Source organism: Crinia signifera, chromosome 7 (assembly GCF_055691185.1).
Source record: "Crinia signifera chromosome 7, ASM5569118v1, whole genome shotgun sequence".
NCBI lineage: Eukaryota > Metazoa > Chordata > Amphibia > Anura > Myobatrachidae > Crinia > Crinia signifera.
In genome coordinates, this window is record NC_139223.1 from 104918441 (window position 1) to 104945793 (window position 27353).

The 27353-nt window shown below is 39.3% G+C and overlaps 52 non-coding genes and 7 pseudogenes across 52 annotated transcripts; all 59 read right to left on the reverse strand.

Annotated features, from left to right (window-relative positions):
* Positions 1-105: 105 nt before the first annotated feature.
* On the reverse strand, positions 106-224 carry LOC146023990 (5S ribosomal RNA). Its single transcript, XR_014453389.1, has one exon. It is a non-coding gene; the product is annotated as a 5S ribosomal RNA (ribosomal RNA).
* Positions 225-570: 346 nt separating this feature from the next.
* LOC146022485 (5S ribosomal RNA) lies at positions 571-689 on the reverse strand. Its single transcript, XR_014451940.1, has one exon. It is a non-coding gene; the product is annotated as a 5S ribosomal RNA (ribosomal RNA).
* A 345-nt stretch (positions 690-1034) lies between these two features.
* On the reverse strand, positions 1035-1153 carry LOC146022964 (5S ribosomal RNA). Its single transcript, XR_014452398.1, has one exon. It is a non-coding gene; the product is annotated as a 5S ribosomal RNA (ribosomal RNA).
* A 344-nt stretch (positions 1154-1497) lies between these two features.
* LOC146021768 (5S ribosomal RNA) lies at positions 1498-1616 on the reverse strand. The gene has a single exon (XR_014451245.1). It is a non-coding gene; the product is annotated as a 5S ribosomal RNA (ribosomal RNA).
* A 346-nt stretch (positions 1617-1962) lies between these two features.
* Positions 1963-2081, reverse strand: LOC146022966 (5S ribosomal RNA). Its single transcript, XR_014452400.1, has one exon. It is a non-coding gene; the product is annotated as a 5S ribosomal RNA (ribosomal RNA).
* A 344-nt stretch (positions 2082-2425) lies between these two features.
* Positions 2426-2544, reverse strand: LOC146025585 (5S ribosomal RNA). The gene has a single exon (XR_014454242.1). It is a non-coding gene; the product is annotated as a 5S ribosomal RNA (ribosomal RNA).
* Positions 2545-2889: 345 nt separating this feature from the next.
* On the reverse strand, positions 2890-3008 carry LOC146021674 (5S ribosomal RNA). The gene has a single exon (XR_014451151.1). It is a non-coding gene; the product is annotated as a 5S ribosomal RNA (ribosomal RNA).
* A 345-nt stretch (positions 3009-3353) lies between these two features.
* Positions 3354-3472, reverse strand: LOC146022534 (5S ribosomal RNA). The gene has a single exon (XR_014451986.1). It is a non-coding gene; the product is annotated as a 5S ribosomal RNA (ribosomal RNA).
* Positions 3473-3817: 345 nt separating this feature from the next.
* On the reverse strand, positions 3818-3936 carry LOC146024968 (5S ribosomal RNA; annotated as a pseudogene).
* A 344-nt stretch (positions 3937-4280) lies between these two features.
* On the reverse strand, positions 4281-4399 carry LOC146022967 (5S ribosomal RNA). Its single transcript, XR_014452401.1, has one exon. It is a non-coding gene; the product is annotated as a 5S ribosomal RNA (ribosomal RNA).
* Positions 4400-4743: 344 nt separating this feature from the next.
* Positions 4744-4862, reverse strand: LOC146022546 (5S ribosomal RNA). The gene has a single exon (XR_014451997.1). It is a non-coding gene; the product is annotated as a 5S ribosomal RNA (ribosomal RNA).
* A 345-nt stretch (positions 4863-5207) lies between these two features.
* On the reverse strand, positions 5208-5326 carry LOC146025418 (5S ribosomal RNA). The gene has a single exon (XR_014454116.1). It is a non-coding gene; the product is annotated as a 5S ribosomal RNA (ribosomal RNA).
* Positions 5327-5671: 345 nt separating this feature from the next.
* LOC146022603 (5S ribosomal RNA) lies at positions 5672-5790 on the reverse strand. Its single transcript, XR_014452051.1, has one exon. It is a non-coding gene; the product is annotated as a 5S ribosomal RNA (ribosomal RNA).
* A 346-nt stretch (positions 5791-6136) lies between these two features.
* Positions 6137-6255, reverse strand: LOC146023811 (5S ribosomal RNA). The gene has a single exon (XR_014453215.1). It is a non-coding gene; the product is annotated as a 5S ribosomal RNA (ribosomal RNA).
* Positions 6256-6599: 344 nt separating this feature from the next.
* Positions 6600-6718, reverse strand: LOC146023991 (5S ribosomal RNA). The gene has a single exon (XR_014453390.1). It is a non-coding gene; the product is annotated as a 5S ribosomal RNA (ribosomal RNA).
* Positions 6719-7063: 345 nt separating this feature from the next.
* LOC146025025 (5S ribosomal RNA) lies at positions 7064-7182 on the reverse strand (annotated as a pseudogene).
* A 346-nt stretch (positions 7183-7528) lies between these two features.
* LOC146022968 (5S ribosomal RNA) lies at positions 7529-7647 on the reverse strand. The gene has a single exon (XR_014452402.1). It is a non-coding gene; the product is annotated as a 5S ribosomal RNA (ribosomal RNA).
* Positions 7648-7991: 344 nt separating this feature from the next.
* Positions 7992-8110, reverse strand: LOC146021585 (5S ribosomal RNA). Its single transcript, XR_014451065.1, has one exon. It is a non-coding gene; the product is annotated as a 5S ribosomal RNA (ribosomal RNA).
* A 344-nt stretch (positions 8111-8454) lies between these two features.
* On the reverse strand, positions 8455-8573 carry LOC146024820 (5S ribosomal RNA; annotated as a pseudogene).
* A 346-nt stretch (positions 8574-8919) lies between these two features.
* LOC146023597 (5S ribosomal RNA) lies at positions 8920-9038 on the reverse strand. Its single transcript, XR_014453009.1, has one exon. It is a non-coding gene; the product is annotated as a 5S ribosomal RNA (ribosomal RNA).
* A 344-nt stretch (positions 9039-9382) lies between these two features.
* Positions 9383-9501, reverse strand: LOC146021587 (5S ribosomal RNA). Its single transcript, XR_014451067.1, has one exon. It is a non-coding gene; the product is annotated as a 5S ribosomal RNA (ribosomal RNA).
* A 345-nt stretch (positions 9502-9846) lies between these two features.
* On the reverse strand, positions 9847-9965 carry LOC146024663 (5S ribosomal RNA; annotated as a pseudogene).
* Positions 9966-10311: 346 nt separating this feature from the next.
* LOC146022558 (5S ribosomal RNA) lies at positions 10312-10430 on the reverse strand. The gene has a single exon (XR_014452008.1). It is a non-coding gene; the product is annotated as a 5S ribosomal RNA (ribosomal RNA).
* A 345-nt stretch (positions 10431-10775) lies between these two features.
* LOC146024669 (5S ribosomal RNA) lies at positions 10776-10894 on the reverse strand (annotated as a pseudogene).
* A 345-nt stretch (positions 10895-11239) lies between these two features.
* On the reverse strand, positions 11240-11358 carry LOC146024694 (5S ribosomal RNA; annotated as a pseudogene).
* Positions 11359-11702: 344 nt separating this feature from the next.
* LOC146023624 (5S ribosomal RNA) lies at positions 11703-11821 on the reverse strand. Its single transcript, XR_014453035.1, has one exon. It is a non-coding gene; the product is annotated as a 5S ribosomal RNA (ribosomal RNA).
* Positions 11822-12154: 333 nt separating this feature from the next.
* Positions 12155-12273, reverse strand: LOC146022530 (5S ribosomal RNA). Its single transcript, XR_014451982.1, has one exon. It is a non-coding gene; the product is annotated as a 5S ribosomal RNA (ribosomal RNA).
* A 345-nt stretch (positions 12274-12618) lies between these two features.
* Positions 12619-12737, reverse strand: LOC146022143 (5S ribosomal RNA). The gene has a single exon (XR_014451611.1). It is a non-coding gene; the product is annotated as a 5S ribosomal RNA (ribosomal RNA).
* A 344-nt stretch (positions 12738-13081) lies between these two features.
* On the reverse strand, positions 13082-13200 carry LOC146021769 (5S ribosomal RNA). The gene has a single exon (XR_014451246.1). It is a non-coding gene; the product is annotated as a 5S ribosomal RNA (ribosomal RNA).
* Positions 13201-13546: 346 nt separating this feature from the next.
* Positions 13547-13665, reverse strand: LOC146023122 (5S ribosomal RNA). The gene has a single exon (XR_014452550.1). It is a non-coding gene; the product is annotated as a 5S ribosomal RNA (ribosomal RNA).
* A 344-nt stretch (positions 13666-14009) lies between these two features.
* On the reverse strand, positions 14010-14128 carry LOC146022570 (5S ribosomal RNA). Its single transcript, XR_014452020.1, has one exon. It is a non-coding gene; the product is annotated as a 5S ribosomal RNA (ribosomal RNA).
* Positions 14129-14473: 345 nt separating this feature from the next.
* Positions 14474-14592, reverse strand: LOC146024355 (5S ribosomal RNA). The gene has a single exon (XR_014453739.1). It is a non-coding gene; the product is annotated as a 5S ribosomal RNA (ribosomal RNA).
* A 345-nt stretch (positions 14593-14937) lies between these two features.
* Positions 14938-15056, reverse strand: LOC146024189 (5S ribosomal RNA). The gene has a single exon (XR_014453579.1). It is a non-coding gene; the product is annotated as a 5S ribosomal RNA (ribosomal RNA).
* A 344-nt stretch (positions 15057-15400) lies between these two features.
* LOC146023583 (5S ribosomal RNA) lies at positions 15401-15519 on the reverse strand. Its single transcript, XR_014452995.1, has one exon. It is a non-coding gene; the product is annotated as a 5S ribosomal RNA (ribosomal RNA).
* A 345-nt stretch (positions 15520-15864) lies between these two features.
* LOC146023842 (5S ribosomal RNA) lies at positions 15865-15983 on the reverse strand. Its single transcript, XR_014453245.1, has one exon. It is a non-coding gene; the product is annotated as a 5S ribosomal RNA (ribosomal RNA).
* A 344-nt stretch (positions 15984-16327) lies between these two features.
* Positions 16328-16446, reverse strand: LOC146023584 (5S ribosomal RNA). Its single transcript, XR_014452996.1, has one exon. It is a non-coding gene; the product is annotated as a 5S ribosomal RNA (ribosomal RNA).
* A 345-nt stretch (positions 16447-16791) lies between these two features.
* Positions 16792-16910, reverse strand: LOC146022690 (5S ribosomal RNA). Its single transcript, XR_014452135.1, has one exon. It is a non-coding gene; the product is annotated as a 5S ribosomal RNA (ribosomal RNA).
* Positions 16911-17256: 346 nt separating this feature from the next.
* Positions 17257-17375, reverse strand: LOC146022144 (5S ribosomal RNA). Its single transcript, XR_014451612.1, has one exon. It is a non-coding gene; the product is annotated as a 5S ribosomal RNA (ribosomal RNA).
* Positions 17376-17719: 344 nt separating this feature from the next.
* Positions 17720-17838, reverse strand: LOC146021770 (5S ribosomal RNA). Its single transcript, XR_014451247.1, has one exon. It is a non-coding gene; the product is annotated as a 5S ribosomal RNA (ribosomal RNA).
* Positions 17839-18184: 346 nt separating this feature from the next.
* LOC146021556 (5S ribosomal RNA) lies at positions 18185-18303 on the reverse strand. Its single transcript, XR_014451036.1, has one exon. It is a non-coding gene; the product is annotated as a 5S ribosomal RNA (ribosomal RNA).
* Positions 18304-18647: 344 nt separating this feature from the next.
* Positions 18648-18766, reverse strand: LOC146022823 (5S ribosomal RNA). Its single transcript, XR_014452264.1, has one exon. It is a non-coding gene; the product is annotated as a 5S ribosomal RNA (ribosomal RNA).
* Positions 18767-19099: 333 nt separating this feature from the next.
* On the reverse strand, positions 19100-19218 carry LOC146024891 (5S ribosomal RNA; annotated as a pseudogene).
* Positions 19219-19564: 346 nt separating this feature from the next.
* Positions 19565-19683, reverse strand: LOC146024263 (5S ribosomal RNA). The gene has a single exon (XR_014453649.1). It is a non-coding gene; the product is annotated as a 5S ribosomal RNA (ribosomal RNA).
* Positions 19684-20027: 344 nt separating this feature from the next.
* Positions 20028-20146, reverse strand: LOC146022824 (5S ribosomal RNA). Its single transcript, XR_014452265.1, has one exon. It is a non-coding gene; the product is annotated as a 5S ribosomal RNA (ribosomal RNA).
* Positions 20147-20479: 333 nt separating this feature from the next.
* On the reverse strand, positions 20480-20598 carry LOC146021771 (5S ribosomal RNA). Its single transcript, XR_014451248.1, has one exon. It is a non-coding gene; the product is annotated as a 5S ribosomal RNA (ribosomal RNA).
* A 345-nt stretch (positions 20599-20943) lies between these two features.
* Positions 20944-21062, reverse strand: LOC146021773 (5S ribosomal RNA). The gene has a single exon (XR_014451250.1). It is a non-coding gene; the product is annotated as a 5S ribosomal RNA (ribosomal RNA).
* Positions 21063-21406: 344 nt separating this feature from the next.
* LOC146022581 (5S ribosomal RNA) lies at positions 21407-21525 on the reverse strand. The gene has a single exon (XR_014452031.1). It is a non-coding gene; the product is annotated as a 5S ribosomal RNA (ribosomal RNA).
* A 345-nt stretch (positions 21526-21870) lies between these two features.
* LOC146024439 (5S ribosomal RNA) lies at positions 21871-21989 on the reverse strand. The gene has a single exon (XR_014453820.1). It is a non-coding gene; the product is annotated as a 5S ribosomal RNA (ribosomal RNA).
* A 346-nt stretch (positions 21990-22335) lies between these two features.
* Positions 22336-22454, reverse strand: LOC146023337 (5S ribosomal RNA). The gene has a single exon (XR_014452759.1). It is a non-coding gene; the product is annotated as a 5S ribosomal RNA (ribosomal RNA).
* Positions 22455-22798: 344 nt separating this feature from the next.
* LOC146024440 (5S ribosomal RNA) lies at positions 22799-22917 on the reverse strand. The gene has a single exon (XR_014453821.1). It is a non-coding gene; the product is annotated as a 5S ribosomal RNA (ribosomal RNA).
* A 346-nt stretch (positions 22918-23263) lies between these two features.
* On the reverse strand, positions 23264-23382 carry LOC146023338 (5S ribosomal RNA). The gene has a single exon (XR_014452760.1). It is a non-coding gene; the product is annotated as a 5S ribosomal RNA (ribosomal RNA).
* Positions 23383-23726: 344 nt separating this feature from the next.
* Positions 23727-23845, reverse strand: LOC146021561 (5S ribosomal RNA). The gene has a single exon (XR_014451041.1). It is a non-coding gene; the product is annotated as a 5S ribosomal RNA (ribosomal RNA).
* Positions 23846-24190: 345 nt separating this feature from the next.
* LOC146024441 (5S ribosomal RNA) lies at positions 24191-24309 on the reverse strand. Its single transcript, XR_014453822.1, has one exon. It is a non-coding gene; the product is annotated as a 5S ribosomal RNA (ribosomal RNA).
* Positions 24310-24655: 346 nt separating this feature from the next.
* Positions 24656-24774, reverse strand: LOC146023339 (5S ribosomal RNA). Its single transcript, XR_014452761.1, has one exon. It is a non-coding gene; the product is annotated as a 5S ribosomal RNA (ribosomal RNA).
* Positions 24775-25119: 345 nt separating this feature from the next.
* On the reverse strand, positions 25120-25238 carry LOC146024442 (5S ribosomal RNA). Its single transcript, XR_014453823.1, has one exon. It is a non-coding gene; the product is annotated as a 5S ribosomal RNA (ribosomal RNA).
* Positions 25239-25584: 346 nt separating this feature from the next.
* On the reverse strand, positions 25585-25703 carry LOC146023340 (5S ribosomal RNA). The gene has a single exon (XR_014452762.1). It is a non-coding gene; the product is annotated as a 5S ribosomal RNA (ribosomal RNA).
* A 344-nt stretch (positions 25704-26047) lies between these two features.
* Positions 26048-26166, reverse strand: LOC146023952 (5S ribosomal RNA). Its single transcript, XR_014453351.1, has one exon. It is a non-coding gene; the product is annotated as a 5S ribosomal RNA (ribosomal RNA).
* Positions 26167-26511: 345 nt separating this feature from the next.
* On the reverse strand, positions 26512-26630 carry LOC146024113 (5S ribosomal RNA). The gene has a single exon (XR_014453505.1). It is a non-coding gene; the product is annotated as a 5S ribosomal RNA (ribosomal RNA).
* A 344-nt stretch (positions 26631-26974) lies between these two features.
* Positions 26975-27093, reverse strand: LOC146024079 (5S ribosomal RNA). Its single transcript, XR_014453474.1, has one exon. It is a non-coding gene; the product is annotated as a 5S ribosomal RNA (ribosomal RNA).
* Positions 27094-27353: the final 260 nt, after the last annotated feature.

The following is a 27353-nucleotide window of genomic DNA, read 5'->3' on the forward strand; positions in this document are numbered from 1 at the left end:
TTGTGTCTGTTTGACCTCTTAAAAATGTCTCTACAGGCAATAAAAAGAAAAAGTTTCCAATTTAAATAGCTAGAGAATAAAAACAATTTGCCAGTAATGTGAAAAAACCTACAGCAACTGGTGTTCCCATGTGGTCCCCCACCCAAGTACTAACCAGGCCCAACACTGCTTCGCTTCCAAGATCAGACGAGATTGGGCATATCCAATGTGGTATGGCTGTAGGTGAGATTCAGGCACTTTTTTGCCCTCTTCTACTTCTATCACCAGGTAAGCTAATAAAAAAGTTTCGTAACTGTTTTGGCTTAATGAAAAAAATCATGTTTTGGTAATGTAAAAAGACCTACAGGACATGATATTAGCAGGGGATCTTAAATGAAACTACTAAAGAGGCTCATACACTGTTTAGCTGCCAAAAGCAGTTGGAATTGGGCCTAAACAGTGTGGTAAGTCTTTAGGTGATGGCTATTGTGTCTGTTTGACCTCTTCCAAATGTCTGTACTGGCAATAAAAAGAAAAAGTTTCCAATTTAAATAGCTAGAGAATAAAAACAATTTGCCAGTAATGTGAAAAAACCTACAGCACCAGGTGTTCCCACGTGGTCTCCCACCCAAGTACTAACCAGGCCCAACACTGCTTAGCTTCCAAGATCAGACGAGATTGGGCCTATCCAATGTGGTATGGCTGTAGGTGAGATACAAGCACTGTTTTGCCCTCTTCTGCTTCTATCACCAGGTAAGCTAATAAAAAAGTTTCCTAACTGTTTTGGCTTAATGAAAAAAATCATGTTTTGGTAATGTAAAAAGACCTACAGGACATGATATTAGCAGGGGATCTTAAATGAAACTACTAAAGAGGCTCATACACTGTTTAGCTGCCAAAAGCAGTTGGAATTGGGCCTAAACAGTGTGGTAAGTCTTTAGGTGATGGCTATTGTGTCTGTTTGACCTCTTCCAAATGTCTGTACTGGCAATAAAAAGAAAAAGTTTCCAATTTAAATAGCTAGAGAATAAAAACAATTTGCCAGTAATGTGAAAAACCTACAGCACCAGGTGTTCCCATGTGGTCTCCCACCCAAGTACTAACCAGGCCCATCACTGCTTAGCTTCCAAGATCAGACGAGATTGGGCCTATCCAATGTGGTATGGCTGTAGGTGAGATGCATTCTCTTTTTTGCCCTCTTCTCTTCTATCACCAGGTAAGCTAATAAAAAAGCTTCCTAACTGTTTTTGCTTACTGAAAAAAATCATGTGTTGGTAATGTAAAAAGACCTACAGGACATGATATTAGCAGGGGATCTTAAATTAAACTACTAAAGAGGCTCAACACTGTTTAGCTGCCAAAAGCAGTTGGAATTGGGCCTAAACAGTGTGGTAAGTCTTTAGGTGATGGCTATTGTGTCTGTTTGACCTCTTACAAATGTCTCTACAGGCAATAAAAAGAAAAAGTTTCCAATTTAAATAGCTAGAGAATAAAAACAATTTGCCAGTAATGTGAAAAAACCTACAGCACCTGGTGTTCCCATGTGGTCTCCCACCCAAGTACTAACCAGGCCCAACACTGCTTAGCTTCCAAGATCAGACGAGATTGGGCCTATCCAATGTGGTATGGCTGTAGGTGAGATACATGCACTGTTTTGCCCTCTTCTACTTCTATCACCAGGTAAGCTAATAAAAAAGTTTCCTAACTGTTTTGGCTTAATGAAAAAAATCATGTTTTGGTAATGTAAAAAGACCTACAGGACATGATATTAGCAGGGGATCTTAAATTAAACTACTAAAGAGGCTCATACACTGTTTAGCTGCCAAAAGCAGTTGGAATTGGGCCTAAACAGTGTGGTAAGTCTTTAGGTGATGGCTATTGTGTCTGTTTGACCTCTTCCAAATGTCTGTACTGGCAATAAAAAGAAAAAGTTTCCAATTTAAATAGCTAGAGAATAAAAACAATTTGCCAGTAATGTGAAAAAACCTACAGCACCAGGTGTTCCCATGTGGTCTCCCACCCAAGTACTAACCAGGCCCATCACTGCTTAGCTTCCAAGATCAGACGAGATTGGGCCTATCCAATGTGGTATGGCTGTAGGTGAGATACATTCTCTTTTTTGCCCTCTTCTCTTTTATCACCAGGTAAGCTAATAAAAAAGCTTCCTAACTGTTTTTGCTTACTGAAAAAAATCATGTGTTGGTAATGTAAAAAGACCTACAGGACATGATATTAGCAGGGGATCTTAAATTAAACTACTAAAGAGGCTCAACACTGTTTAGCTGCCAAAAGCAGTTGGAATTGGGCCTAAACAGTGTGGTAAGTCTTTAGGTGATGGCTATTGTGTCTGTTTGACCTCTTACAAATGTCTCTACAGGCAATAAAAAGAAAAAGTTTCCAATTTAAATAGCTAGAGAATAAAAACAATTTGCCAGTAATGTGAAAAAACCTACAGCACCTGGTGTTCCCATGTGGTCTCCCACCCAAGTACTAACCAGGCCCAACACTGCTTAGCTTCCAAGATCAGACGAGATTGGGCATATCCAATGTGGTATGGCTGTAGATGAGGTACAGGCACTTTTTTGCCCTCTTCTACTTCTATCACCAGGTAAGCTAATAAAAAAGTTTCGTAACTGTTTTTGCTTACTGAAAAAAATCATGTGTTGGCAATGTAAAAAGACCTACAGGACATGATATTAGCAGGGGATCTTAAATTAAACTACTAAAGAGGCTCAACACTGTTTAACTGCCAAAAGCAGTTGGAATTGGGCCTAAACAGTGTGGTAAGTCTTTAGGTGATGGCTATTGTGTATGTTTGACCTCTTCTAAATGTCTGTGCTGGCAATAAAAAGAAAAAGTTTCCAATTTAAATAGATAGAGAATAAAAACAATTTGCCAGTAATGTGAAAAAACCTACAGCACCAGGTGTTCCCATCTGGTCTCCCACCCAAGTACTAACCAGGCCCAACACTGCTTAGCTTCCAAGATCAGACGAGATTGGGCATATCCAATGTGGTATGGCTGTAGGTGAGATACAGGCACTTTTTTGCCCTCTTCTACTTCTATCACCAGGTAAGCTAATAAAAAAGCTTCCTAACTGTTTTTGCTTACTGAAAAAAATCTTGTGTTGGTAATGTAAAAAGACCTACAGGACATGATATTAGCAGGGGATCTTAAATTAAACTACTAAAGAGGCTCAACACTGTTTAGCTGCCAAAAGCAGTTGGAATTGGGCCTAAACAGTGTGGTAAGTCTTTAGGTGATGGCTATTGTGTCTGTTTGACCTCTTACAAATGTCTCTACAGGCAATAAAAAGAAAAAGTTTCCAATTTAAATAGCTAGAGAATAAAAACAATTTGCCAGTAATGTGAAAAAACCTACAGCACCTGGTGTTCCCATGTGGTCTCCCACCCAAGTACTAACCAGGCCCAACACTGCTTAGCTTCCAAGATCAGACGAGATTGGGCATATCCAATGTGGTATGGCTGTAGGTGAGGTACAGGCACTTTTTTGCCCTCTTCTACTTCTATCACCAGGTAAGCCAATAAAAAAGTTTCGTAACTGTTTTTGCTTACTGAAAAAAATCATGTGTTGGCAATGTAAAAAGACCTACAGGACATGATATTAGCAGGGGATCTTAAATTAAACTACTAAAGAGGCTCAACACTGTTTAACTGCCAAAAGCAGTTGGAATTGGGCCTAAACAGTGTGGTAAGTCTTTAGGTGATGGCTATTGTGTATGTTTGACCTCTTCTAAATGTCTGTGCTGGCAATAAAAAGAAAAAGTTTCCAATTTAAATAGATAGAGAATAAAAACAATTTGCCAGTAATGTGAAAAAACCTACAGTACCAGGTGTTCCCATGTGGTCTCCCACCCAAGTACTAACCAGGCTCATCACTGCTTAGCTTCCAAGATCAGACGAGATTGGGCCTATCCAATATGGTATGGCTGTAGGTGAGATATCTGCTCATTTTTGCCCTCTTCTCTTCTATCACCAGGTAAGCTAATAAAAAAGCTTCCTAACTGTTTTTGCTTACTGAAAAAAATCTTGTGTTGGTAATGTAAAAAGACCTACAGGACATGATATTAGCAGGGGATCTTAAATTAAACTACTAAAGAGGCTCAACACTGTTTTGCTGCCAAAAGCAGTTGGAATTGGGCCTAAACAGTGTGGTAAGTCTTTAGGTGATGGCTATTGTGTCTGTTTGACCTCTTCCAAATGTCTGTACTGGCAATAAAAAGAAAAAGTTTCCAATTTAAATAGCTAGAGAATAAAAACAATTTGCCAGTAATGTGAAAAAACCTACAGCACCAGGTGTTCCCATGTGGTCTCCCACCCAAGTACTAACCAGGCCCATCACTGCTTAGCTTCCAAGATCAGACGAGATTGGGCCTATCCAATGTGGTATGGCTGTAGGTGAGATACATTCTCTTTTTTGCCCTCTTCTCTTTTATCACCAGGTAAGCTAATAAAAAAGCTTCCTAACTGTTTTTGCTTACTGAAAAAAATCATGTGTTGGTAATGTAAAAAGACCTACAGGACATGATATTAGCAGGGGATCTTAAATTAAACTACTAAAGAGGCTCAACACTGTTTAGCTGCCAAAAGCAGTTGGAATTGGGCCTAAACAGTGTGGTAAGTCTTTAGGTGATGGCTATTGTGTCTGTTTGACCTCTTACAAATGTCTCTACAGGCAATAAAAAGAAAAAGTTTCCAATTTAAATAGCTAGAGAATAAAAACAATTTGCCAGTAATGTGAAAAAACCTACAGCACCTGGTGTTCCCATGTGGTCTCCCACCCAAGTACTAACCAGGCCCAACACTGCTTAGCTTCCAAGATCAGACGAGATTGGGCATATCCAATGTGGTATGGCTGTAGGTGAGGTACAGGCACTTTTTTGCCCTCTTCTACTTCTATCACCAGGTAAGCTAATAAAAAAGTTTCGTAACTGTTTTTGCTTACTGAAAAAAATCATGTGTTGGCAATGTAAAAAGACCTACAGGACATGATATTAGCAGGGGATCTTAAATTAAACTACTAAAGAGGCTCAACACTGTTTAACTGCCAAAAGCAGTTGGAATTGGGCCTAAACAGTGTGGTAAGTCTTTAGGTGATGGCTATTGTGTATGTTTGACCTCTTCTAAATGTCTGTGCTGGCAATAAAAAGAAAAAGTTTCCAATTTAAATAGATAGAGAATAAAAACAATTTGCCAGTAATGTGAAAAAACCTACAGCACCAGGTGTTCCCATGTGGTCTCCCACCCAAGTACTAACCAGGCCCAACACTGCTTAGCTTCCAAGATCAGACGAGATTGGGCATATCCAATGTGGTATGGCTGTAGGTGAGATACAGGCACTTTTTTGCCCTCTTCTACTTCTATCACCAGGTAAGCTAATAAAAAAGCTTCCTAACTGTTTTTGCTTACTGAAAAAAATCTTGTGTTGGTAATGTAAAAAGACCTACAGGACATGATATTAGCAGGGGATCTTAAATTAAACTACTAAAGAGGCTCAACACTGTTTAGCTGCCAAAAGCAGTTGGAATTGGGCCTAAACAGTGTGGTAAGTCTTTAGGTGATGGCTATTGTGTCTGTTTGACCTCTTACAAATGTCTCTACAGGCAATAAAAAGAAAAAGTTTCCAATTTAAATAGCTAGAGAATAAAAACAATTTGCCAGTAATGTGAAAAAACCTACAGCACCTGGTGTTCACATGTGGTCTCCCACCCAAGTACTAACCAGGCCCAACACTGCTTAGCTGCCAAGATCAGACGAGATTGGGCATATCCAATGTGGTATGGCTGTAGGTGAGGTACAGGCACTTTTTTGCCCTCTTCTACTTCTATCACCAGGTAAGCTAATAAAAAAGTTTCCTAACTGTTTTGGCTTAATGAAAAAAATCATGTTTTGGTAATGTAAAAAGACCTACAGGACATGATATTAGCAGGGGATCTTAAATGAAACTACTAAAGAGGCTCATACACTGTTTAGCTGCCAAAAGCAGTTGGAATTGGGCCTAAACAGTGTGGTAAGTCTTTAGGTGATGGCTATTGTGTCTGTTTGACCTCTTCCAAATGTCTGTACTGGCAATAAAAAGAAAAAGTTTCCAATTTAAATAGCTAGAGAATAAAAACAATTTGCCAGTAATGTGAAAAAACCTACAGCACCAGGTGTTCCCATGTGGTCTCCCACCCAAGTACTAACCAGGCCCAACACTGCTTAGCTTCCAAGATCAGACGAGATTAGGCCGATCCAATGTGGTATGGCTGTAGGTGAGATACATTCTCATTTTTGCCCTCTTCTCTTCTATCACCAGGTAAGCTAATAAAAAAGCATCCTAACTGTTTTTGCTTACTGAAAAAAATCTTGTGTTGGTAATGTAAAAAGACCTACAGGACATGATATTAGCAGGGGATCTTAAATTAAACTACTAAAGAGGCTCAACACTGTTTAGCTGCCAAAAGCAGTTGGAATTGGGCCTAAACAGTGTGGTAAGTCTTTAGGTGATGGCTATTGTGTCTGTTTGACCTCTTAAAAATGTCTCTACAGGCAATAAAAAGAAAAAGTTTCCAATTTAAATAGCTAGAGAATAAAAACAATTTGCCAGTAATGTGAAAAAACCTACAGCAACTGGTGTTCCCATGTGGTCCCCCACCCAAGTACTAACCAGGCCCAACACTGCTTCGCTTCCAAGATCAGACGAGATTGGGCATATCCAATGTGGTATGGCTGTAGGTGAGATTCAGGCACTTTTTTGCCCTCTTCTACTTCTATCACCAGGTAAGCTAATAAAAAAGTTTCGTAACTGTTTTTGCTTACTGAAAAAAATCATGTGTTGGCAATGTAAAAAGACCTACAGGACATGATATTAGCAGGGTATCTTAAATTAAACTACTAAAGAGGCTCAACACTGTTTAGCTGCCAAAAGCAGTTAGAATTGGGCCTAAACAGTGTGGTAAGTCTTTAGGTGATGGCTATTGTGTATGTTTGACCTCTTCTAAATGTCTGTGCTGGCAATAAAAAGAAAAAGTTTCCAATTTAAATAGATAGAGAATAAAAACAATTTGCCAGTAATGTGAAAAAACCTACAGCACCTGGTGTCCCCATGTGGTCTCCCACCCAAGTACTAACCAGGCCCAACACTGCTTAGCTTCCAAGATCAGACGAGATTGGTCCTATTTAATGTGGTATGGCTGTAGGTGAGATACATGCACTGTTTTGCCCTCTTCTACTTCTATCACCAGGTAAGCTAATAAAAATGTTTCCTAACTGTTTTGGCTTAATGAAAAAAATCATGTTTTGGTAATGTAAAAAGACCTACAGGACATGATATTAGCAGGGGATCTTAAATGAAACTACTAAAGAGGCTCATACACTGTTTAGCTGCCAAAAGCAGTTGGAATTGGGCCTAAACAGTGTGGTAAGTCTTTAGGTGATGGCTATTGTGTCTGTTTGACCTCTTCCAAATGTCTGTACTGGCAATAAAAAGAAAAAGTTTCCAATTTAAATAGCTAGAGAATAAAAACAATTTGCCAGTAATGTGAAAAAACCTACAGCACCAGGTGTTCCCATGTGGTCTCCCACCCAAGTACTAACCAGGCCCATCACTGCTTAGCTTCCAAGATCAGACGAGATTGGGCCTATCCAATGTGGTATGGCTGTAGGTGAGATACATTCTCTTTTTTGCCCTCTTCTCTTCTATCACCAGGTAAGCTAATAAAAAAGCTTCCTAACTGTTTTTGCTTACTGAAAAAAATCATGTGTTGGTAATGTAAAAAGACCTACAGGACATGATATTAGCAGGGGATCTTAAATTAAACTACTAAAGAGGCTCAACACTGTTTAGCTGCCAAAAGCAGTTGGAATTGGGCCTAAACAGTGTGGTAAGTCTTTAGGTGATGGCTATTGTGTCTGTTTGACCTCTTACAAATGTCTCTACAGGCAATAAAAAGAAAAAGTTTCCAATTTAAATAGCTAGAGAATAAAAACAATTTGCCAGTAATGTGAAAAAAACTACAGCACCTGGTGTTCCCATGTGGTCTCCCACCCAAGTACTAACCAGGCCCAACACTGCTTAGCTTCCAAGATCAGACGAGATTGGGCATATCCAATGTGGTATGGCTGTAGGTGAGATACAGGCCCTTTTTTGCCCTCTTCTACTTCTATCACCAGGTAAGCTAATAAAAAAGTTTCGTAACTGTTTTTGCTTACTGAAAAAATCATTTGTTGGCAATGTAAAAAGACCTACAGGACATGATATTAGCAGGGGATCTTAAATTAAACTACTAAAGAGGCTCAACACTGTTTAGCTGCCAAAAGCAGTTGGAATTGGGCCTAAACAGTGTGGTAAGTCTTTAGGTTATGGCTATTGTGTATGTTTGACCTCTTCTAAATGTCTGTGCTGGCAATAAAAAGAAAAAGTTTCCAATTTAAGTAGATAGAGAATAAAAACAATTTGCCAGTAATGTGAAAAAACCTACTGCAACTGGTGTTCCCATGTGGTCTCCCACCCAAGTACTAACCAGGCCCAACACTGCTTAGCTTCCAAGATCAGACGAGATTGGGCCTATCCAATGTGGTATGGCTGTAGGTGAGATACATGCACTTTTTTGCCCTCTTCTACTTCTATCACCAGGTAAGCTAATAAAAAAGTTTCCTAACTGTTTTGGCTTAATGAAAAAAATCATGTGTTGGTAATGTAAAAAGACCTACAGGACATGATATTAGCAGGGGATCTTAAATGAAACTACTAAAGAGGCTCATACACTGTTTAGCTGCCAAAAGCAGTTGGAATTGGGCTTAAACAGTGTGGTAAGTCTTTAGGTGATGGCTATTGTGTCTGTTTGACCTCTTCCAAATGTCTGTACTGGCAATAAAAAGAAAAAGTTACCAATTTAAATAGCTAGAGAATAAAAACAATTTGCCAGTAATGTGAAAAAACCTACAGCACCAGGTGTTCCCATGTGGTCTCCCACCCAAGTACTAACCAGGCCCAACACTGCTTAGCTTCCAAGATCAGACGAGATTGGGCCTATCCAATGTGGTATGGTTGTAGGTGAGATACATGCTTTTTTTTGCCCTCTTCTCTTCTATCACCAGGTAAGCTAATAAAAAAGCTTCCTAACTGTTTTTGCTTACTGAAAAAAATCATGTGTTGGTAATGTAAAAAGACCTACAGGACGTGATATTAGCAGGGGATCTTAAATTAAACTACTAAAGAGGCTCAACACTGTTTAGCTGCCAAAAGCAGTTGGAATTGGGCCTAAACAGTGTGGTAAGTCTTTAGGTGATGGCTATTGTGTCTGTTTGACCTCTTACAAATGTCTCTACAGGCAATAAAAAGAAAAAGTTTCCATTTTAAATAGCTAGAGAATAAAAACAATTTGCCAGTAATGTGAAAAAAACTACAGCACCTGGTGTTCCCATGTGGTCTCCCACCCAAGTACTAACCAGGCCCAACACTGCTTAGCTTCCAAGATCAGACGAGATTGGGCATATCCAATGTGGTATGGCTGTAGGTGAGATACAGGCACTTTTTTGCCCTCTTCTACTTCTATCACCAGGTAAGCTAATAAAAAAGTTTCGTAACTGTTTTTGCTTACTGAAAAAAATCATGTGTTGGCAATGTAAAAAGACCTACAGGACATGATATTAGCAGGGGATCTTAAATTAAACTACTAAAGAGGCTCAACACTGTTTAGCTGCCAAAAGCAGTTGGAATTGGGCCTAAACAGTGTGGTAAGTCTTTAGGTTATGGCTATTGTGTATGTTTGACCTCTTCTAAATGTCTGTGCTGGCAATAAAAAGAAAAAGTTTCCAATTTAAATAGATAGAGAATAAAAACAATTTGCCAGTAATGTGAAAAAACCTACAGCACCTGGTGTTGCCATGTGGTCTCCCACCCAAGTACAAACCCGGCCCAACACTGCTTAGCTTCCAAGATCAGACGAGATTGGGCCTATCCAATGTGGTATGGCTGTAGGTGAGATACATGCACTGTTTCCCCTCTTCTACTTCTATCACCAGGTAAGCTAATAAAAAAGTTTCCTAACTGTTTTGGCTTAATGAAAAAAATCATGTTTTGGTAATGTAAAAAGACCTACAGGACATGATATTAGCAGGGGATATTAAATGAAACTACTAAAGAGGCTCATACACTGTTTAGCTGCCAAAAGCAGTTGGAATTGGGCCTAAACAGTGTGGTAAGTCTTTAGGTGATGGCTATTGTGTCTGTTTGACCTCTTCCAAATGTCTGTACTGGCAATAAAAAGAAAAAGTTTCCAATTTAAATAGCTAGAGAATAAAATCAATTTGCCAGTAATGTGAAAAAAACCTACAGCACCTGGTGTTCCCATGTGGTCTCCCACCCAAGTACTAACCAGGCCCAACACTGCTTAGCTTCCAAGATCAGACGAGATTGGGCATATCCAATGTGGTATGGCTGTAGGTGATATACAGGCACTTTTTTGCCCTCTTCTACTTCTATCACCAGGTAAGCTAATAAAAAAGTTTCGTAACTGTTTTTGCTTACTGAAAAAAATCATGTGTTGGCAATGTAAAAAGACCTACAGGACATGATATTAGCAGGGGATCTTAAATTAAACTACTAAAGAGGCTCAACACTGTTTAGCTGCCAAAAGCAGTTGGAATTGGGCCTAAACAGTGTGGTAAGTCTTTAGGTGATGGCTATTGTGTATGTTTGACCTCTTCTAAATGTCTGTGCTGGCAATAAAAAGAAAAAGTTTCCAATTTAAATAGATAGAGAATAAAAACAATTTGCCAGTAATGTGAAAAAACCTACAGCACCTGGTGTTGCCATGTGGTCTCCCACCCAAGTACAAACCAGGCCCAACACTGCTTAGCTTCCAAGATCAGACGAGATTGGGCCTATCCAATGTGGTATGGCTGTAGGTGAGATACATGCACTGTTTCCCCTCTTCTACTTCTATCACCAGGTAAGCTAATAAAAAAGTTTCCTAACTGTTTTGGCTTAATGAAAAAAATCATGTTTTGGTAATGTAAAAAGACCTACAGGACATGATATTAGCAGGGGATATTAAATGAAACTACTAAAGAGGCTCATACACTGTTTAGCTGCCAAAAGCAGTTGGAATTGGGCCTAAACAGTGTGGTAAGTCTTTAGGTGATGGCTATTGTGTCTGTTTGACCTCTTCCAAATGTCTGTACTGGCAATAAAAAGAAAAAGTTTCCAATTTAAATAGCTAGAGAATAAAAACAATTTGCCAGTAATGTGAAAAAACCTACATTACCAGGTGTTCCCATGTGGTCTCCCACCCAAGTACTAACCAGGCCCATCACTGCTTAGCTTCCAAGATCAGACGAGATTGGGCCTATCCAATGTGGTATGGCTGTAGGTGAGATACATTCTCTTTTTTGCCCTCTTCTCTTCTATCACCAGGTAAGCTAATAAAAAAGCTTCCTAACTTTTTTTGCTTACTGAAAAAAATCATGTGTTGGTAATGTAAAAAGACCTACAGGACATGATATTAGCAGGGGATCTTAAATTAAACTACTAAAGAGGCTCAACACTGTTTAGCTGCCAAAAGCAGTTGGAATTGGGCCTAAACAGTGTGGTAAGTCTTTAGGTGATGGCTATTGTGTCTGTTTGACCTCTTCCAAATGTCTCTACAGGCAATAAAAAGAAAAAGTTTCCAATTTAAATAGCTAGAGAATAAAAACAATTTGCCAGTAATGTGAAAAAACCTACAGCACCTGGTGTTCCCATGTGGTCTCCCACCCAAGTACTAACCAGGCCCAACACTGCTTAGCTTCCCAGATCAGACGAGATTAGGCATATCCAATGTGGTATGGCTGTAGGTGAGATACAAGCCCTTTTTTGCCCTCTTCTACTTCTATCACCAGGTAAGCTAATAAAAAAGTTTCGTAACTGTTTTTGCTTACTGAAAAAAATCATGTGTTGGCAATGTAAAAAGACCTACAGGACATGATATTAGCAGGGGATCTTAAATTAAACTACTAAAGAGGCTCAACACTGTTTAGCTGCCAAAAGCAGTTGGAATTGGGCCTAAACAGTGTGGTAAGTCTTTAGGTGATGGCTATTGTGTCTGTTTGACCTCTTACAGGCAATAAAAAGAAAAAGTTTCCAATTTAAATAGCTAGAGAATAAAAACAATTTGCCAGTAATGTGAAAAAACCTACAGCACCTGGTGTTCCCATGTGGTCTCCCATCCAAGTACTAACCAGGCCCAACACTGCTTAGCTTCCAAGATCAGACGAGATTGGGCCTATACAATGTGGTATGGCTGTAGGTGAGATACAGGCACGTTTTGCCCTCTTCTACTTCTATCACCAGGTAAGCTAATAAAAAAGTTTCCTAACTGTTTTGGCTTAATGAAAAAAATCTTGTTTTGGTAATGTAAAAAGACCTACAGGACATGATATTAGCAGGGGATCTTAAATGAAACTACTAAAGAGGCTCATACACTGTTTAGCTGCCAAAAGCAGTTGGAATTGGGCCTAAACAGTGTGGTAAGTCTTTAGGTAATGGCTATTGTGTCTGTTTGACCTCTTCCAAATGTCTGTACTGGCAATAAAAAGAAAAAGTTTCCAATTTAAATAGCTAGAGAATAAAAACAATTTGCCAGTAATGTGAAAAAACCTACAGCACCAGGTGTTCCCATGTGGTCTCCCACCCAAGTACTAACCAGGCCCAACACTGCTTAGCTTCCAAGATCAGACGAGATTGGGCCTATCCAATGTGGTATGGCTGTAGGTGAGACACATGCTCTTTTTTGCCCTCTTCTCTTCTATCACCAGGTAAGCTAATAAAAAAGCTTCCTAACTGTTTTTGCTTAATGAAATAAATCATGTGTTGGTAATGTAAAAAGACCTACAGGACATGATATTAGCAGGGGATCTTAAATTAAACTACTAAAGAGGCTCAACACTGTTTAGCTGCCAAAAGCAGTTGGAATTGGGCCTAAACAGTGTGGTAAGTCTTTAGGTGATGGCTATTTTGTCTGTTTGACCTCTTACAAATGTCTCTACAGGCAATAAAAAGAAAAAGTTTCCAATTTAAATAGCTAGAGAATAAAAACAATTTGCCAGTAATGTGAAAAAACCTACAGCACCTGGTGTTCCCATGTGGTCTCCCACCCAAGTACTAACCAGGCCCAACACTGCTTAGCTTCCAAGATCAGACGAGATTGGGCCTATCCAATGTGGTATGGCTGTAGGTGAGATACATGCACTTTTTTGCCCTCTTCTACTTCTATCACCAGGTAAGCTAATAAAAAAGTTTCCTAACGGTTTTGGCTTAATGAAAAAAATCATGTGTTGGTAATGTAAAAAGACCTACAGGACATGATATTAGCAGGGGATCTTAAATGAAACTACTAAAGAGGCTCATACACTGTTTAGCTGCCAAAAGCAGTTGGAATTGGGCCTAAACAGTGTGGTAAGTCTTTAGGTGATGGCTATTGTGTCTGTTTGACCTCTTCCAAATGTCTGTACTGGCAATAAAAAGAAAAAGTTACCAATTTAAATAGCTAGAGAATAAAAACAATTTGCCAGTAATGTGAAAAAACCTACAGCACCAGGTGTTCCCATGTGGTCTCCCACCCAAGTACTAATCAGGCCCAACACTGCTTAGCTTCCAAGATCAGATGAGATTGGGCCTATCCAATGTGGTATGGCTGTTGGTGAGATACATGCTCTTTTTTGCCCTCTTCTCTTCTATCACCAGGTAAGCTAATAAAAAAGCTTCCTAACTGTTTTTGCTTACTGAAAAAAATCATGTGTTGGTAATGTAAAAAGACCTACAGGACGTGATATTAGCAGGGGATCTTAAATTAAACTACTAAAGAGGCTCAACACTGTTTAGCTGCCAAAAGCAGTTGGAATTGGGCCTAAACAGTGTGGTAAGTCTTTAGGTGATGGCTATTGTGTCTGTTTGACCTCTTACAAATGTCTCTACAGGCAATAAAAAGAAAAAGTTTCCATTTTAAATAGCTAGAGAATAAAAACAATTTGCCAGTAATGTGAAAAAACCTACAGCACCTGGTGTTCCCATGTGGTCTCCCACCCAAGTACTAACCAGGCCCAACACTGCTTAGCTTCCAAGATCAGACGAGATTGGGCATATCCAATGTGGTATGGCTGTAGGTGAGATACAGGCACTTTTTTGCCCTCTTCTACTTCTATCACCAGGTAAGCTAATAAAAAAGTTTCGTAACTGTTTTTGCTTACTGAAAAAAATCATGTGTTGGCAATGTAAAAAGACCTACATAACATGATATTAGCAGGGGATCTTAAATTAAACTACTAAAGAGGCTCAACACTGTTTAGCTGCCAAAAGCAATTGGAATTGGGCCTAAACAGTGTGGTAAGTCTTTAGGTGATGGCTTTTGTGTATGTTTGACCTCTTCTAAATGTCTGTGCTGGCAATAAAAAGAAAAAATTTCCAATTTAAATAGATAGAGAATAAAAACAATTTGCCAGTAATGTGAAAAAACCTACAGCACCCGGTGTTCCCATGTGGTCTCCCACCCAAGTACTAACCAGGCCCAACACTGCTTAGCTTCCAAGATCAGACGAGATTGCGCCTATCCAAAGTGGTATGGCTGTAGGTGAGATACATGCACTTTTTTGCCCTCTTCTACTTCTATCACCAGGTAAGCTAATAAAAAAGTTTCCTAACTGTTTTGTCTTAATGAAAAAATCATGTTTTGGTAATGTAAAAAGACCTACAGGACATGATATTAGCAGGGGATCTTAAATGAAACTACTAAAGAGGCTCATACACTGTTTAGCTGCCAAAAGCAGTTGTTATTGGGTCTAAACAGTGTGGTAAGTCTTTAGGTGATGGCTATTGTGTCTGTTTGACCTCTTCCAAATGTCTGTACTGGCAATAAAAAGAAAAAGTTTCCAATTTAAATAGCTAGAGAATAAAAACAATTTGCCAGTAATGTGAAAAAACCTACAGCACCAAGTGTTCCCATGTGGTCTCCCACCCAAGTACTAACCAGGCCCAACACTGCTTAGCTTCCAAGATCAGACGAAATTGGGCCTATCCAATGTGGTATGGCTGTAGGTGAGATAAATGCTCTTTTTTGCCCTCTTCTCTTCTATCACCAGGTAAGCTAATAAAAAAGCTTCCTAACTGTTTTTGCTTACTGAAAAAAATCATGTGTTGGTAATGTAAAAAGACCTACAGGACATGATATTAGCAGGGGATCTTAAATTAAACTACTAAAGAGGCTCAACACTGTTTAGCTGCCAAAAGCAGTTGGAATTGGGCCTAAACAGTGTGGTAAGTCTTTAGGTGATGGCTATTGTGTCTGTTTGACCTCTTACAAATGTCTCTACAGGCAATAAAAAGAAAAAGTTTCCAATTTAAATAGCTAAAGAATAAAAACAATTTGCCAGTAATGTGAAAAAACCTACAGCACCTGGTGTTCCCATGTGGTCTCCCACCCAAGTACTAACCAGGCCCAACACTGTTTAGCTTCCAAGATCAGACGAGATTGGGCCTATCCAAAGTGGTATGGCTGTAGGTGAGATACATGCACTTTTTTGCCCTCTTCTACTTCTATCACCAGGTAAGCTAATAAAAAAGTTTCCTAACTGTTTTGTCTTAATGAAAAAATCATGTTTTGGTAATGTAAAAAGACCTACAGGACATGATATTAGCAGGGGATCTTAAATGAAACTACTAAAGAGGCTCATACACTGTTTAGCTGCCAAAAGCAGTTGGAATTGGGCCTAAACAGTGTGGTAAGTCTTTAGGTGATGGCTATTGTGTCTGTTTGACCTCTTCCAAATGTCTTTACTGGCAATAAAAAGAAAAAGTTTCCAATTTAAATAGCTAGAGAATAAAAACAATTTGCCAGTAATGTGAAAAAACCTACAGCACCAGGTGTTCCCATGTGGTCTCCCACCCAAGTACTAACCAGGCCCAAGACTGCTTAGCTTCCAAGATCAGACGAGATTGGGCCTATCCAATGTGGTATGGCTGTAGGTGAGATACATGCACTTTTTTGCCCTCTTCTCTTCTATCACCAGGTAAGCTAATAAAAAAGCTTCCTAACTGTTTTTGCTTACTGAAAAAAATCATGTGTTGGTAATGTAAAAAGACCTACAGGACATGATATTAGCAGGGGATCTTAAATTAAACTACTAAAGAGGCTCAACACTGTTTAGCTGCCAAAAGCAGTTGGAATTGGGCCTAAACAGTGTGGTAAGTCTTTAGGTGATGGCTATTGTGTCTGTTTGACCTCTTACAAATGTCTCTACAGGCAATAAAAAGAAAAAGTTTCCAATTTAAATAGCTAAAGAATAAAAAAAAATTGCCAGTAATGTGAAAAAACCTACAGCACCTGGTGTTCCCATGTGGTCTCCCACCCAAGTACTAACCAGGCCCAACACTGTTTAGCTTCCAAGATCAGACGAGATTGGGCCTATCCAAAGTGGTATGGCTGTAGGTGAGATACATGCACTTTTTTGCCCTCTTCTACTTCTATCACCAGGTAAGCTAATAAAAAAGTTTCCTAACTGTTTTGTCTTAATGAAAAAATCATGTTTTGGTAATGTAAAAAGACCTACAGGACATGATATTAGCAGGGGATCTTAAATGAAACTACTAAAGAGGCTCATACACTGTTTAGCTGCCAAAAGCAGTTGGAATTGGGCCTAAACAGTGTGGTAAGTCTTTAGGTGATGGCTATTGTGTCTGTTTGACCTCTTCCAAATGTCTGTACTGGCAATAAAAAGAAAAAGTTTCCAATTTAAATAGCTAGAGAATAAAAACAATTTGCCAGTAATGTGAAAAAACCTACAGCACCTGGTGTTCCCATGTGGTCTCCCACCCAAGTACTAACCAGGCCCAACACTGCTTAGCTTCCAAGATCAGACGAGATTGGGCCTATACAATGTGGTATGGCTGTAGGTGAGATACAGGCACTTTTTTGCCCTCTTCTACTTCTATCACCAGGTAAGCTAATAAAAAAGTTTCCTAACTGTTTTGGCTTAATGAAAAAAATCTTGTTTTGGTAATGTAAAAAGACCTACAGGACATGATATTAGCAGGGGATCTTAAATGAAACTACTAAAGAGGCTCATACACTGTTTAGCGGCCAAAAGCAGTTGGAATTGGGCCTAAACAGTGTGGTAAGTCTTTAGGTGATGGCTATTGTGTCTGTTTGACCTCTTCCAAATGTCTGTACTGGCAATAAAAAGAAAAAGTTTCCAATTTAAATAGCTAGAGAATAAAAACAATTTGCCAGTAATGTGAAAAAACCTACAGCACCAGGTGTTCCCATGTGGTCTCCCACCCAAGTACTAACCAGGCCCAACACTGCTTAGCTTCCAAGATCAGACGAGATTGGGCCTATCCAATGTGGTATGGCTGTAGGTGAGACACAGGCTCTTTTTTGCCCTCTTCTCTTCTATCACCAGGTAAGCTAATAAAAAAGCTTCCTAACTGTTTTTGCTTAATGAAATAAATCATGTGTTGGTAATGTAAAAAGACCTACAGGACATGATATTAGCAGGGGATCTTAAATTAAACTACTAAAGAGGCTCAACACTGTTTAGCTGCCAAAAGCAGTTGGAATTGGGCCTAAACAGTGTGGTAAGTCTTTAGGTGATGGCTATTTTGTCTGTTTGACCTCTTACAAATGTCTCTACAGGCAATAAAAAGAAAAAGTTTCCAATTTAAATAGCTAGAGAATAAAAACAATTTGCCAGTAATGTGAAAAAACCTACAGCACCTGGTGTTCCCATGTGGTCTCCCACCCAAGTACTAACCAGGCCCAACACTGCTTAGCTTCCAAGATCAGACGAGATTGGGCCTATCCAATGTGGTATGGCTGTAGGTGAGATACATGCACTTTTTTGCCCTCTTCTACTTCTATCACCAGGTAAGCTAATAAAAAAGTTTCCTAACTGTTTTGGCTTAATGAAAAAAATCATGTGTTGGTAATGTAAAAAGACCTACAGGACATGATATTAGCAGGGGATCTTAAATGAAACTACTAAAGAGGCTCATACACTGTTTAGCTGCCAAAAGCAGTTGGAATTGGGCCTAAACAGTGTGGTAAGTCTTTAGGTGATGGCTATTGTGTCTGTTTGACCTCTTCCAAATGTCTGTACTGGCAATAAAAAGAAAAAGTTACCAATTTAAATAGCTAGAGAATAAAAACAATTTGCCAGTAATGTGAAAAAACCTACAGCACCAGGTGTTCCCATGTGGTCTCCCACCCAAGTACTAACCAGGCCCAACACTGCTTAGCTTCCAAGATCAGATGAGATTGGGCCTATCCAATGTGGTATGGCTGTAGGTGAGATACATTCTCTTTTTTGCCCTCTTCTCTTCTATCACCAGGTAAGCTAATAAAAAAGCTTCCTAACTTTTTTTGCTTACTGAAAAAAATCATGTGTTGGTAATGTAAAAAGACCTACAGGACATGATATTAGCAGGGGATCTTAAATTAAACTACTAAAGAGGCTCAACACTGTTTAGCTGCCAAAAGCAGTTGGAATTGGGCCTAAACAGTGTGGTAAGTCTTTAGGTGATGGCTATTGTGTCTGTTTGACCTCTTACAAATGTCTCTACAGGCAATAAAAAGAAAAAGTTTCCAATTTAAATAGCTAGAGAATAAAAACAATTTGCCAGTAATGTGAAAAAACCTACAGCACCTGGTGTTCCCATGTGGTCTCCCACCCAAGTACTAACCAGGCCCAACACTGCTTAGCTTCCCAGATCAGACGAGATTGGGCATATCCAATGTGGTATGGCTGTAGGTGAGATACAAGCCCTTTTTTGCCCTCTTCTACTTCTATCACCAGGTAAGCTAATAAAAAAGTTTCGTAAATGTTTTTGCTTACTGAAAAAAATCATGTGTTGGCAATGTAAAAAGACCTACAGGACATGATATTAGCAGGGGATCTTAAATTAAACTACTAAAGAGGCTCAACACTGTTTAGCTGCCAAAAGCAGTTGGAATTGGGCCTAAACAGTGTGGTAAGTCTTTAGGTGATGGCTATTGTGTCTGTTTGACCTTTTACAGGCAATAAAAAGAAAAAGTTTCCAATTTAAATAGATAGAGAATAAAAACAATTTGCCAGTAATGTGAAAACACCTACCGTACCTGGTGTTCCCATGTGGTCTCCCACCCAAGTACAAACCAGGCCCAACACTGCTTAGCTTCCAAGATCAGACGAGATTGGGCCTATCCAATGTGGTATGGCTGTAGGTGAGATACATGCACTGTTTTCCCCTCTTCTACTTCTATCACCAGGTAAGCTAATAAAAAAGTTTCCTAACTGTTTTGGCTTAATGAAAAAAATCATGTTTTGGTAATGTAAAAAGACCTACAGGACATGATATTAGCAGGGGATATTAAATGAAACTACTAAAGAGGCTCATACACTGTTTAGCTGCCAAAAGCAGTTGGAATTGGGCCTAAACAGTGTGGTAAGTCTTTAGGTGATGGCTATTGTGTCTGTTTGACCTCTTCCAAATGTCTGTACTGGCAATAAAAAGAAAAAGTTTCCAATTTAAATAGCTAGAGAATAAAAACAATTTGCCAGTAATGTGAAAAAACCTACATCACCAGGTGTTCCCATGTGGTCTCCCACCCAAGTACTAACCAGGCCCATCACTGCTTAGCTTCCAAGATCAGACGAGATTGGGCCTATTCAATGTGGTATGGCTGTAGGTGAGATACATTCTCTTTTTTGCCCTCTTCTCTTCTATCACCAGGTAAGCTAATAAAAAAGCTTCCTAACTTTTTTTGCTTACTGAAAAAAATCATGTGTTGGTAATGTAAAAAGACCTACAGGACATGATATTAGCAGGGGATCTTAAATTAAACTACTAAAGAGGCTCAACACTGTTTAGCTGCCAAAAGCAGTTGGAATTGGGCCTAAACAGTGTGGTAAGTCTTTAGGTGATGGCTATTGTGTCTGTTTGACCTCTTACAAATGTCTCTACAGGCAATAAAAAGAAAAAGTTTCCAATTTAAATAGCTAGAGAATAAAAACAATTTGCCAGTAATGTGAAAAAACCTACAGCACCTGGTGTTCCCATGTGGTCTCCCACCCAAGTACTAACCAGGCCCAACACTGCTTAGCTTCCCAGATCAGACGAGATTGGGCATATCCAATGTGGTATGGCTGTAGGTGAGATACAAGCCCTTTTTTGCCCTCTTCTACTTCTATCACCAGGTAAGCTAATAAAAAAGTTTCGTAACTGTTTTTGCTTACTGAAAAAAATCATGTGTTGGCAATGTAAAAAGACCTACAGGACATGATATTAGCAGGGGATCTTAAATTAAACTACTAAAGAGGCTCAACACTGTTTAGCTGCCAAAAGCAGTTGGAATTGGGCCTAAACAGTGTGGTAAGTCTTTAGGTGATGGCTATTGTGTCTGTTTGACCTCTTACAGGCAATAAAAAGAAAAAGTTTCCAATTTAAATAGCTAGAGAATAAAAACAATTTGCCAGTAATGTGAAAAAACCTACAGCACCTGGTGTTCCCATGTGGTCTCCCACCCAAGTACTAACCAGGCCCAACACTGCTTAGCTTCCAAGATCAGACGAGATTGGGCCTATCCAATGTGGTATGGCTGTAGGTGAGATACAGGCACTTTTTTGCCCTCTTCTACTTCTATCACCAGGTAAGCTAATAAAAAAGTTTCGTAACTGTTTTTGCTTACTGAAAAAAATCATGTGTTGGCAATGTAAAAAGACCTACAGGACATGATATTAGCAGGGGATCTTAAATTAAACTACTAAAGAGGCTCAACACTGTTTAACTGCCAAAAGCAGTTGGAATTGGGCCTAAACAGTGTGGTAAGTCTTTAGGTGATGGCTATTGTGTATGTTTGACCTCTTCTAAATGTCTGTGCTGGCAATAAAAAGAAAAAGTTTCCAATTTCAATAGATAGAGAATAAAAACAATTTGCCAGTAATGTGAAAAAACCTACAGCACCTGGTGTTCCCATGTGGTCTCCCACCCAAGTACTAACCAGGCCCAACACTGCTTAGCTTCCAAGATCAGACGAGATTGGGCCTATCCAATGTGGTATGGCTGTAGGTGAGACACATGCTCTTTTTTGCCCTCTTCTCTTCTATCACCAGGTAAGCTAATAAAAAAGCTTCCTAACTGTTTTTGCTTAATGAAATAAATCATGTGTTGGTAATGTAAAAAGACCTACAGGACATGATATTAGCAGGGGATCTTAAATGAAACTACTAAAGAGGCTCAACACTGTTTAGCTGCCAAAAGCAGTTGGAATTGGGCCTAAACAGTGTGGTAAGTCTTTAGGTGATGGCTATTTTGTCTGTTTGACCTCTTACAAATGTCTCTACAGGCAATAAAAAGAAAAAGTTTCCAATTTAAATAGCTAGAGAATAAAAACAATTTGCCAGTAATGTGAAAAAACCTACAGCACCTGGTGTTCCCATGTGGTCTCCCACCCAAGTACTAACCAGGCCCAACACTGCTTAGCTTCCAAGATCAGACGAGATTGGGCATATCCAATGTGGTATGGCTGTAGGTGAGGTACAGGCACTTTTTTGCCCTCTTCTACTTCTATCACCAGGTAAGCTAAAAAAAAAGTTTCATAACTGTTTTTGCTTACTGAAAAAAATCATGTGTTGGCAATGTAAAAAGACCTACAGGACATGATATTAGCAGGGGATCTTAAATTAAACTACTAAAGAGGCTCAACACTGTTTAACTGCCAAAAGCAGTTGGAATTGGGCCTAAACAGTGTGGTAAGTCTTTAGGTGATGGCTATTGTGTATGTTTGACCTCTTCTAAATGTCTGTGCTGGCAATAAAAAGAAAAAGTTTCCAATTTCAATAGATAGAGAATAAAAACAATTTGCCAGTAATGTGAAAAAACCTACAGCACCTGGTGTTCCCATGTGGTCTCCCACCCAAGTACTAACAAGGCCCAACACTGCTTAGCTGCCAAGATCAGACGAGATTGGGCCTATCCAATGTGGTATGGCTGTAGGTGAGATACACGCACTTTTTTGCCCTCTTCTACTTCTATCACCAGGTAAGCTAATAAAAAAGTTTCCTAACTGTTTTGGCTTAATGAAAAAAATCATGTTTTGGTAATGTAAAAAGACCTACAGGACATGATATTAGCAGGGGATCTTAAATAAAACTACGAAAGAGGCTCATACACTGTTTAGCTGCCAAAAGCAGTTGGAATTGGGCCTAAACAGTGTGGTAAGTCTTTAGGTGATGGCTATTGTGTCTGTTTGACCTCTTCCAAATGTCTGTACTGGCAATAAAAAGAAAAAGTTTCCAATTTAAATAGCTAGAGAATAAAAACAATTTGCCAGTAATGTGAAAAAACCTACAGCACCAGGTGTTCCCATGTGGTCTCCCACCCAAGTACTAACCAGGCCCAACACTGCTTAGCTTCCAAGATCAGACGAGATTAGGCCTATCCAATGTGGTATGGCTGTAGGTGAGATACATGCTCATTTTTGCCCTATTCTCTTTTATCACCAGGTAAGCTAATAAAAAAGCTTCCTAACTGTTTTTGCTTACTGAAAAAAATCATGTTTTGGTAATGTAAAAAGACCTACAGGACATGATATTAGCAGGGGATCTTAAATTAAACTACTAAAGAGGCTCAACACTGTTTAGCTGCCAAAAGCAGTTGGAATTGGGCCTAAACAGTGTGGTAAGTCTTTAGGTGATGGCTATTGTGTCTGGTTGACCTCTTCCAAATGTCTCTACAGGCAATAAAAAGAAAAAGTTTCCAATTTCAATAGCTAGAGAATAAAAACAATTTGCCAGTAATGTGAAAAAACCTACAGCACCTGGTGTTCCCATGTGGTCTCCCACCCAAGTACTAACAAGGCCCAACACTGCTTAGCTGCCAAGATCAGACGAGATTGGGCCTATCCAATGTGGTATGGCTGTAGGTGAGATACACGCACTTTTTTGCCGTCTTCTACTTCTATCACCAGGTAAGCTAATAAAAAAGTTTCCTAACTGTTTTGGCTTAATGAAAAAAATCATGTTTTGGTAATGTAAAAAGACCTACAGGACATGATATTAGCAGGGGATCTTAAATAAAACTACGAAAGAGGCTCATACACTGTTTAGCTGCCAAAAGCAGTTGGAATTGGGCCTAAACAGTGTGGTAAGTCTTTAGGTGATGGCTATTGTGTCTGTTTGACCTCTTCCAAATGTCTGTACTGGCAATAAAAAGAAAAAGTTTCCAATTTAAATAGCTAGAGAATAAAAACAATTTGCCAGTAATGTGAAAAAACCTACAGCACCAGGTGTTCCCATGTGGTCTCCCACCCAAGTACTAACCAGGCCCAACACTGCTTAGCTTCCAAGATCAGACGAGATTAGGCCTATCCAATGTGGTATGGCTGTAGGTGAGATACATGCTCATTTTTGCCCTCTTCTCTTTTATCACCAGGTAAGCTAATAAAAAAGCTTCCTAACTGTTTTTGCTTAATGAAATAAATCATGTGTTGGTAATGTAAAAAGACCTACAGGACATGATATTAGCAGGGGATCTTAAATGAAACTACTAAAGAGGCTCAACACTGTTTAGCTGCCAAAAGCAGTTGGAATTGGGCCTAAACAGTGTGGTAAGTCTTTAGGTGATGGCTATTTTGTCTGTTTGACCTCTTACAAATGTCTCTACAGGCAATAAAAAGAAAAAGTTTCCAATTTAAATAGCTAGAGAATAAAAACAATTTGCCAGTAATGTGAAAAAACCTACAGCACCTGGTGTTCCCATGTGGTCTCCCACCCAAGTACTAACCAGGCCCAACACTGCTTAGCTTCCAAGATCAGACGAGATTGGGCTTATCCAATGTGGTATGGCTGTAGGTGAGGTACAGGCACTTTTTTGCCCTCTTCTACTTCTATCACCAGGTAAGCTAAAAAAAAAGTTTCATAACTGTTTTTGCTTACTGAAAAAAATCATGTGTTGGCAATGTAAAAAGACCTACAGGACATGATATTAGCAGGGGATCTTAAATTAAACTACTAAAGAGGCTCAACACTGTTTAACTGCCAAAAGCAGTTGGAATTGGGCCTAAACAGTGTGGTAAGTCTTTAGGTGATGGCTATTGTGTATGTTTGACCTCTTCTAAATGTCTGTGCTGGCAATAAAAAGAAAAAGTTTCCAATTTCAATAGATAGAGAATAAAAACAATTTGCCAGTAATGTGAAAAAACCTACAGCACCTGGTGTTCCCATGTGGTCTCCCACCCAAGTACTAACAAGGCCCAACACTGCTTAGCTGCCAAGATCAGACGAGATTGGGCCTATCCAATGTGGTATGGCTGTAGGTGAGATACACGCACTTTTTTGCCCTCTTCTACTTCTATCACCAGGTAAGCTAATAAAAAAGTTTCCTAACTGTTTTGGCTTAATGAAAAAAATCATGTTTTGGTAATGTAAAAAGACCTACAGGACATGATATTAGCAGGGGATCTTAAATAAAACTACGAAAGAGGCTCATACACTGTTTAGCTGCCAAAAGCAGTTGGAATTGGGCCTAAACAGTGTGGTAAGTCTTTAGGTGATGGCTATTGTGTCTGTTTGACCTCTTCCAAATGTCTGTACTGGCAATAAAAAGAAAAAGTTTCCAATTTAAATAGCTAGAGAATAAAAACAATTTGCCAGTAATGTGAAAAAACCTACAGCACCAGGTGTTCCCATGTGGTCTCCCACCCAAGTACTAACCAGGCCCAACACTGCTTAGCTTCCAAGATCAGACGAGATTAGGCCTATCCAATGTGGTATGGCTGTAGGTGAGATACATGCTCATTTTTGCCCTCTTCTCTTTTATTACCAGGTAAGCTAATAAAAAAGCTTCCTAACTGTTTTTGCTTACTGAAAAAAATCATGTTTTGGTAATGTAAAAAGACCTACAGGACATGATATTAGCAGGGGATCTTAAATTAAACTACTAAAGAGGCTCAACACTGTTTAGCTGCCAAAAGCAGTTGGAATTGGGCCTAAACAGTGTGGTAAGTCTTTAGGTGATGGCTATTGTGTCTGGTTGACCTCTTCCAAATGTCTCTACAGGCAATAAAAAGAAAAAAGTTTCCAATTTCAATAGATAGAGAATAAAAACAATTTGCCAGTAATGTGAAAAAACCTACAGCACCTGGTGTTCCCATGTGGTCTCCCACCCAAGTACTAACAAGGCCCAACACTGCTTAGCTGCCAAGATCAGACGAGATTGGGCCTATCCAATGTGGTATGGCTGTAGGTGAGATACACGCACTTTTTTGCCGTCTTCTACTTCTATCACCAGGTAAGCTAATAAAAAAGTTTCCTAACTGTTTTGGCTTAATGAAAAAAATCATGTTTTGGTAATGTAAAAAGACCTACAGGACATGATATTAGCAGGGGATCTTAAATAAAACTACGAAAGAGGCTCATACACTGTTTAGCTGCCAAAAGCAGTTGGAATTGGGCCTAAACAGTGTGGTAAGTCTTTAGGTGATGGCTATTGTGTCTGTTTGACCTCTTCCAAATGTCTGTACTGGCAATAAAAAGAAAAAGTTTCCAATTTAAATAGCTAGAGAATAAAAACAATTTGCCAGTAATGTGAAAAAACCTACAGCACCAGGTGTTCCCATGTGGTCTCCCACCCAAGTACTAACCAGGCCCAACACTGCTTAGCTTCCAAGATCAGACGAGATTAGGCCTATCCAATGTGGTATGGCTGTAGGTGAGATACATGCTCATTTTTGCCCTCTTCTCTTTTATCACCAGGTAAGCTAATAAAAAAGCTTCCTAACTGTTTTTGCTTACTGAAAAAAATCATGTTTTGGTAATGTAAAAAGACCTACAGGACATGATATTAGCAGGGGATCTTAAATTAAACTACTAAAGAGGCTCAACACTGTTTAGCTGCCAAAAGCAGTTGGAATTGGGCCTAAACAGTGTGGTAAGTCTTTAGGTGATGGCTATTGTGTCTGTTTGACCTCTTCCAAATGTCTGTACTGGCAATAAAAAGAAAAAGTTTCCAATTTAAATAGCTAGAGAATAAAAACAATTTGCCAGTAATGTGAAAAAACCTACAGCCCCAGGTGTTCCCATGTGGTCTCCCACCCAAGTACTAACCAGGCCCAACACTGCTTAGCTTCCAAGATTAGACGAGATTGGGCATATCCAATGTGGTATGGCTGTAGGTGAGATTCAGGCACTTTTTTGCCCTCTTCTACTTCTATCACCAGGTAAGCTAATAAAAAAGTTTCGTAACTGTTTTTGCTTACTGAAAAAAATCATGTGTTGGCAATGTAAAAAGACCTACAGGACATGATATTATCAGGGGATCTTAAATTAAACTACTAAAGAGGCTCAACACTGTTTAGCTGCCAAAAGCAGTTAGAATTGGGCCTAAACAGTGTGGTAAGTCTTTAGGTGATGGCTATTGTGTATATTTGACCTCTTCTAAATGTCTGTGCTGGCAATAAAAAGAAAAAGTTTCCAATTTAAATAGATAGAGAATAAAAACAATTTGCCAGTAATGTGAAAAAACCTACAGCACCTGGTGTTCCCATGTGGTCTCCCACCCAAGTACTAACCAGGCCCAACACTGCTTAGCTTCCAAGATCAGACGAGATCGGCCCTATCCAATGTGGTATGGCTGTAGGTGAGACACATGCTCTTTTTTGCCCTCTTCTCTTCTATCACCAGGTAAGCTAATAAAAAAGCTTCCTAACTGTTTTTGCTTACTGAAAAAAATCATGTGTTGGTAATGTAAAAAGACCTACTGGACATGATATTAGCAGGGGATCTTAAATTAAACTACTAAAGAGGCTCAACACTGTTTAGCTGCCAAAAGCAGTTGGAATTGGGCCTAAACAGTGTGGTAAGTCTTTAGGTGATGGCTATTTTGTCTGTTTGACCTCTTACAAATGTCTCTACAGGCAATAAAAAGAAAAAGTTTCCAATTTAAATAGCTAGAGAATAAAAACAATTTGCCAGTAATGTGAAAAAACCTACAGCACCTGGTGTTCCCATGTGGTCTCCCACCCAAGTACTAACCAGGCCCAACACTGCTTAGCTGCCAAGATCAGACGAGATTGGGCCTATCGAATGTGGTATGGCTGTAGGTGAGATACACGCACTTTTTTGCCCTCTTCTACTTCTATCACCAGGTAAGCTAATAAAAAAGTTTCCTAACTGTTTTGGCTTAATGAAAAAAATCATGTGTTGGTAATGTAAAAAGACCTACAGGACATGATATTAGCAGGGGATCTTAAATGAAACTACTAAAGAGGCTCATACACTGTTTAGCTGCCAAAAGCAGTTGGAATTGGGCCTAAACAGTGTGGTAAGTCTTTAGGTGATGGCTATTGTGTCTGTTTGACCTCT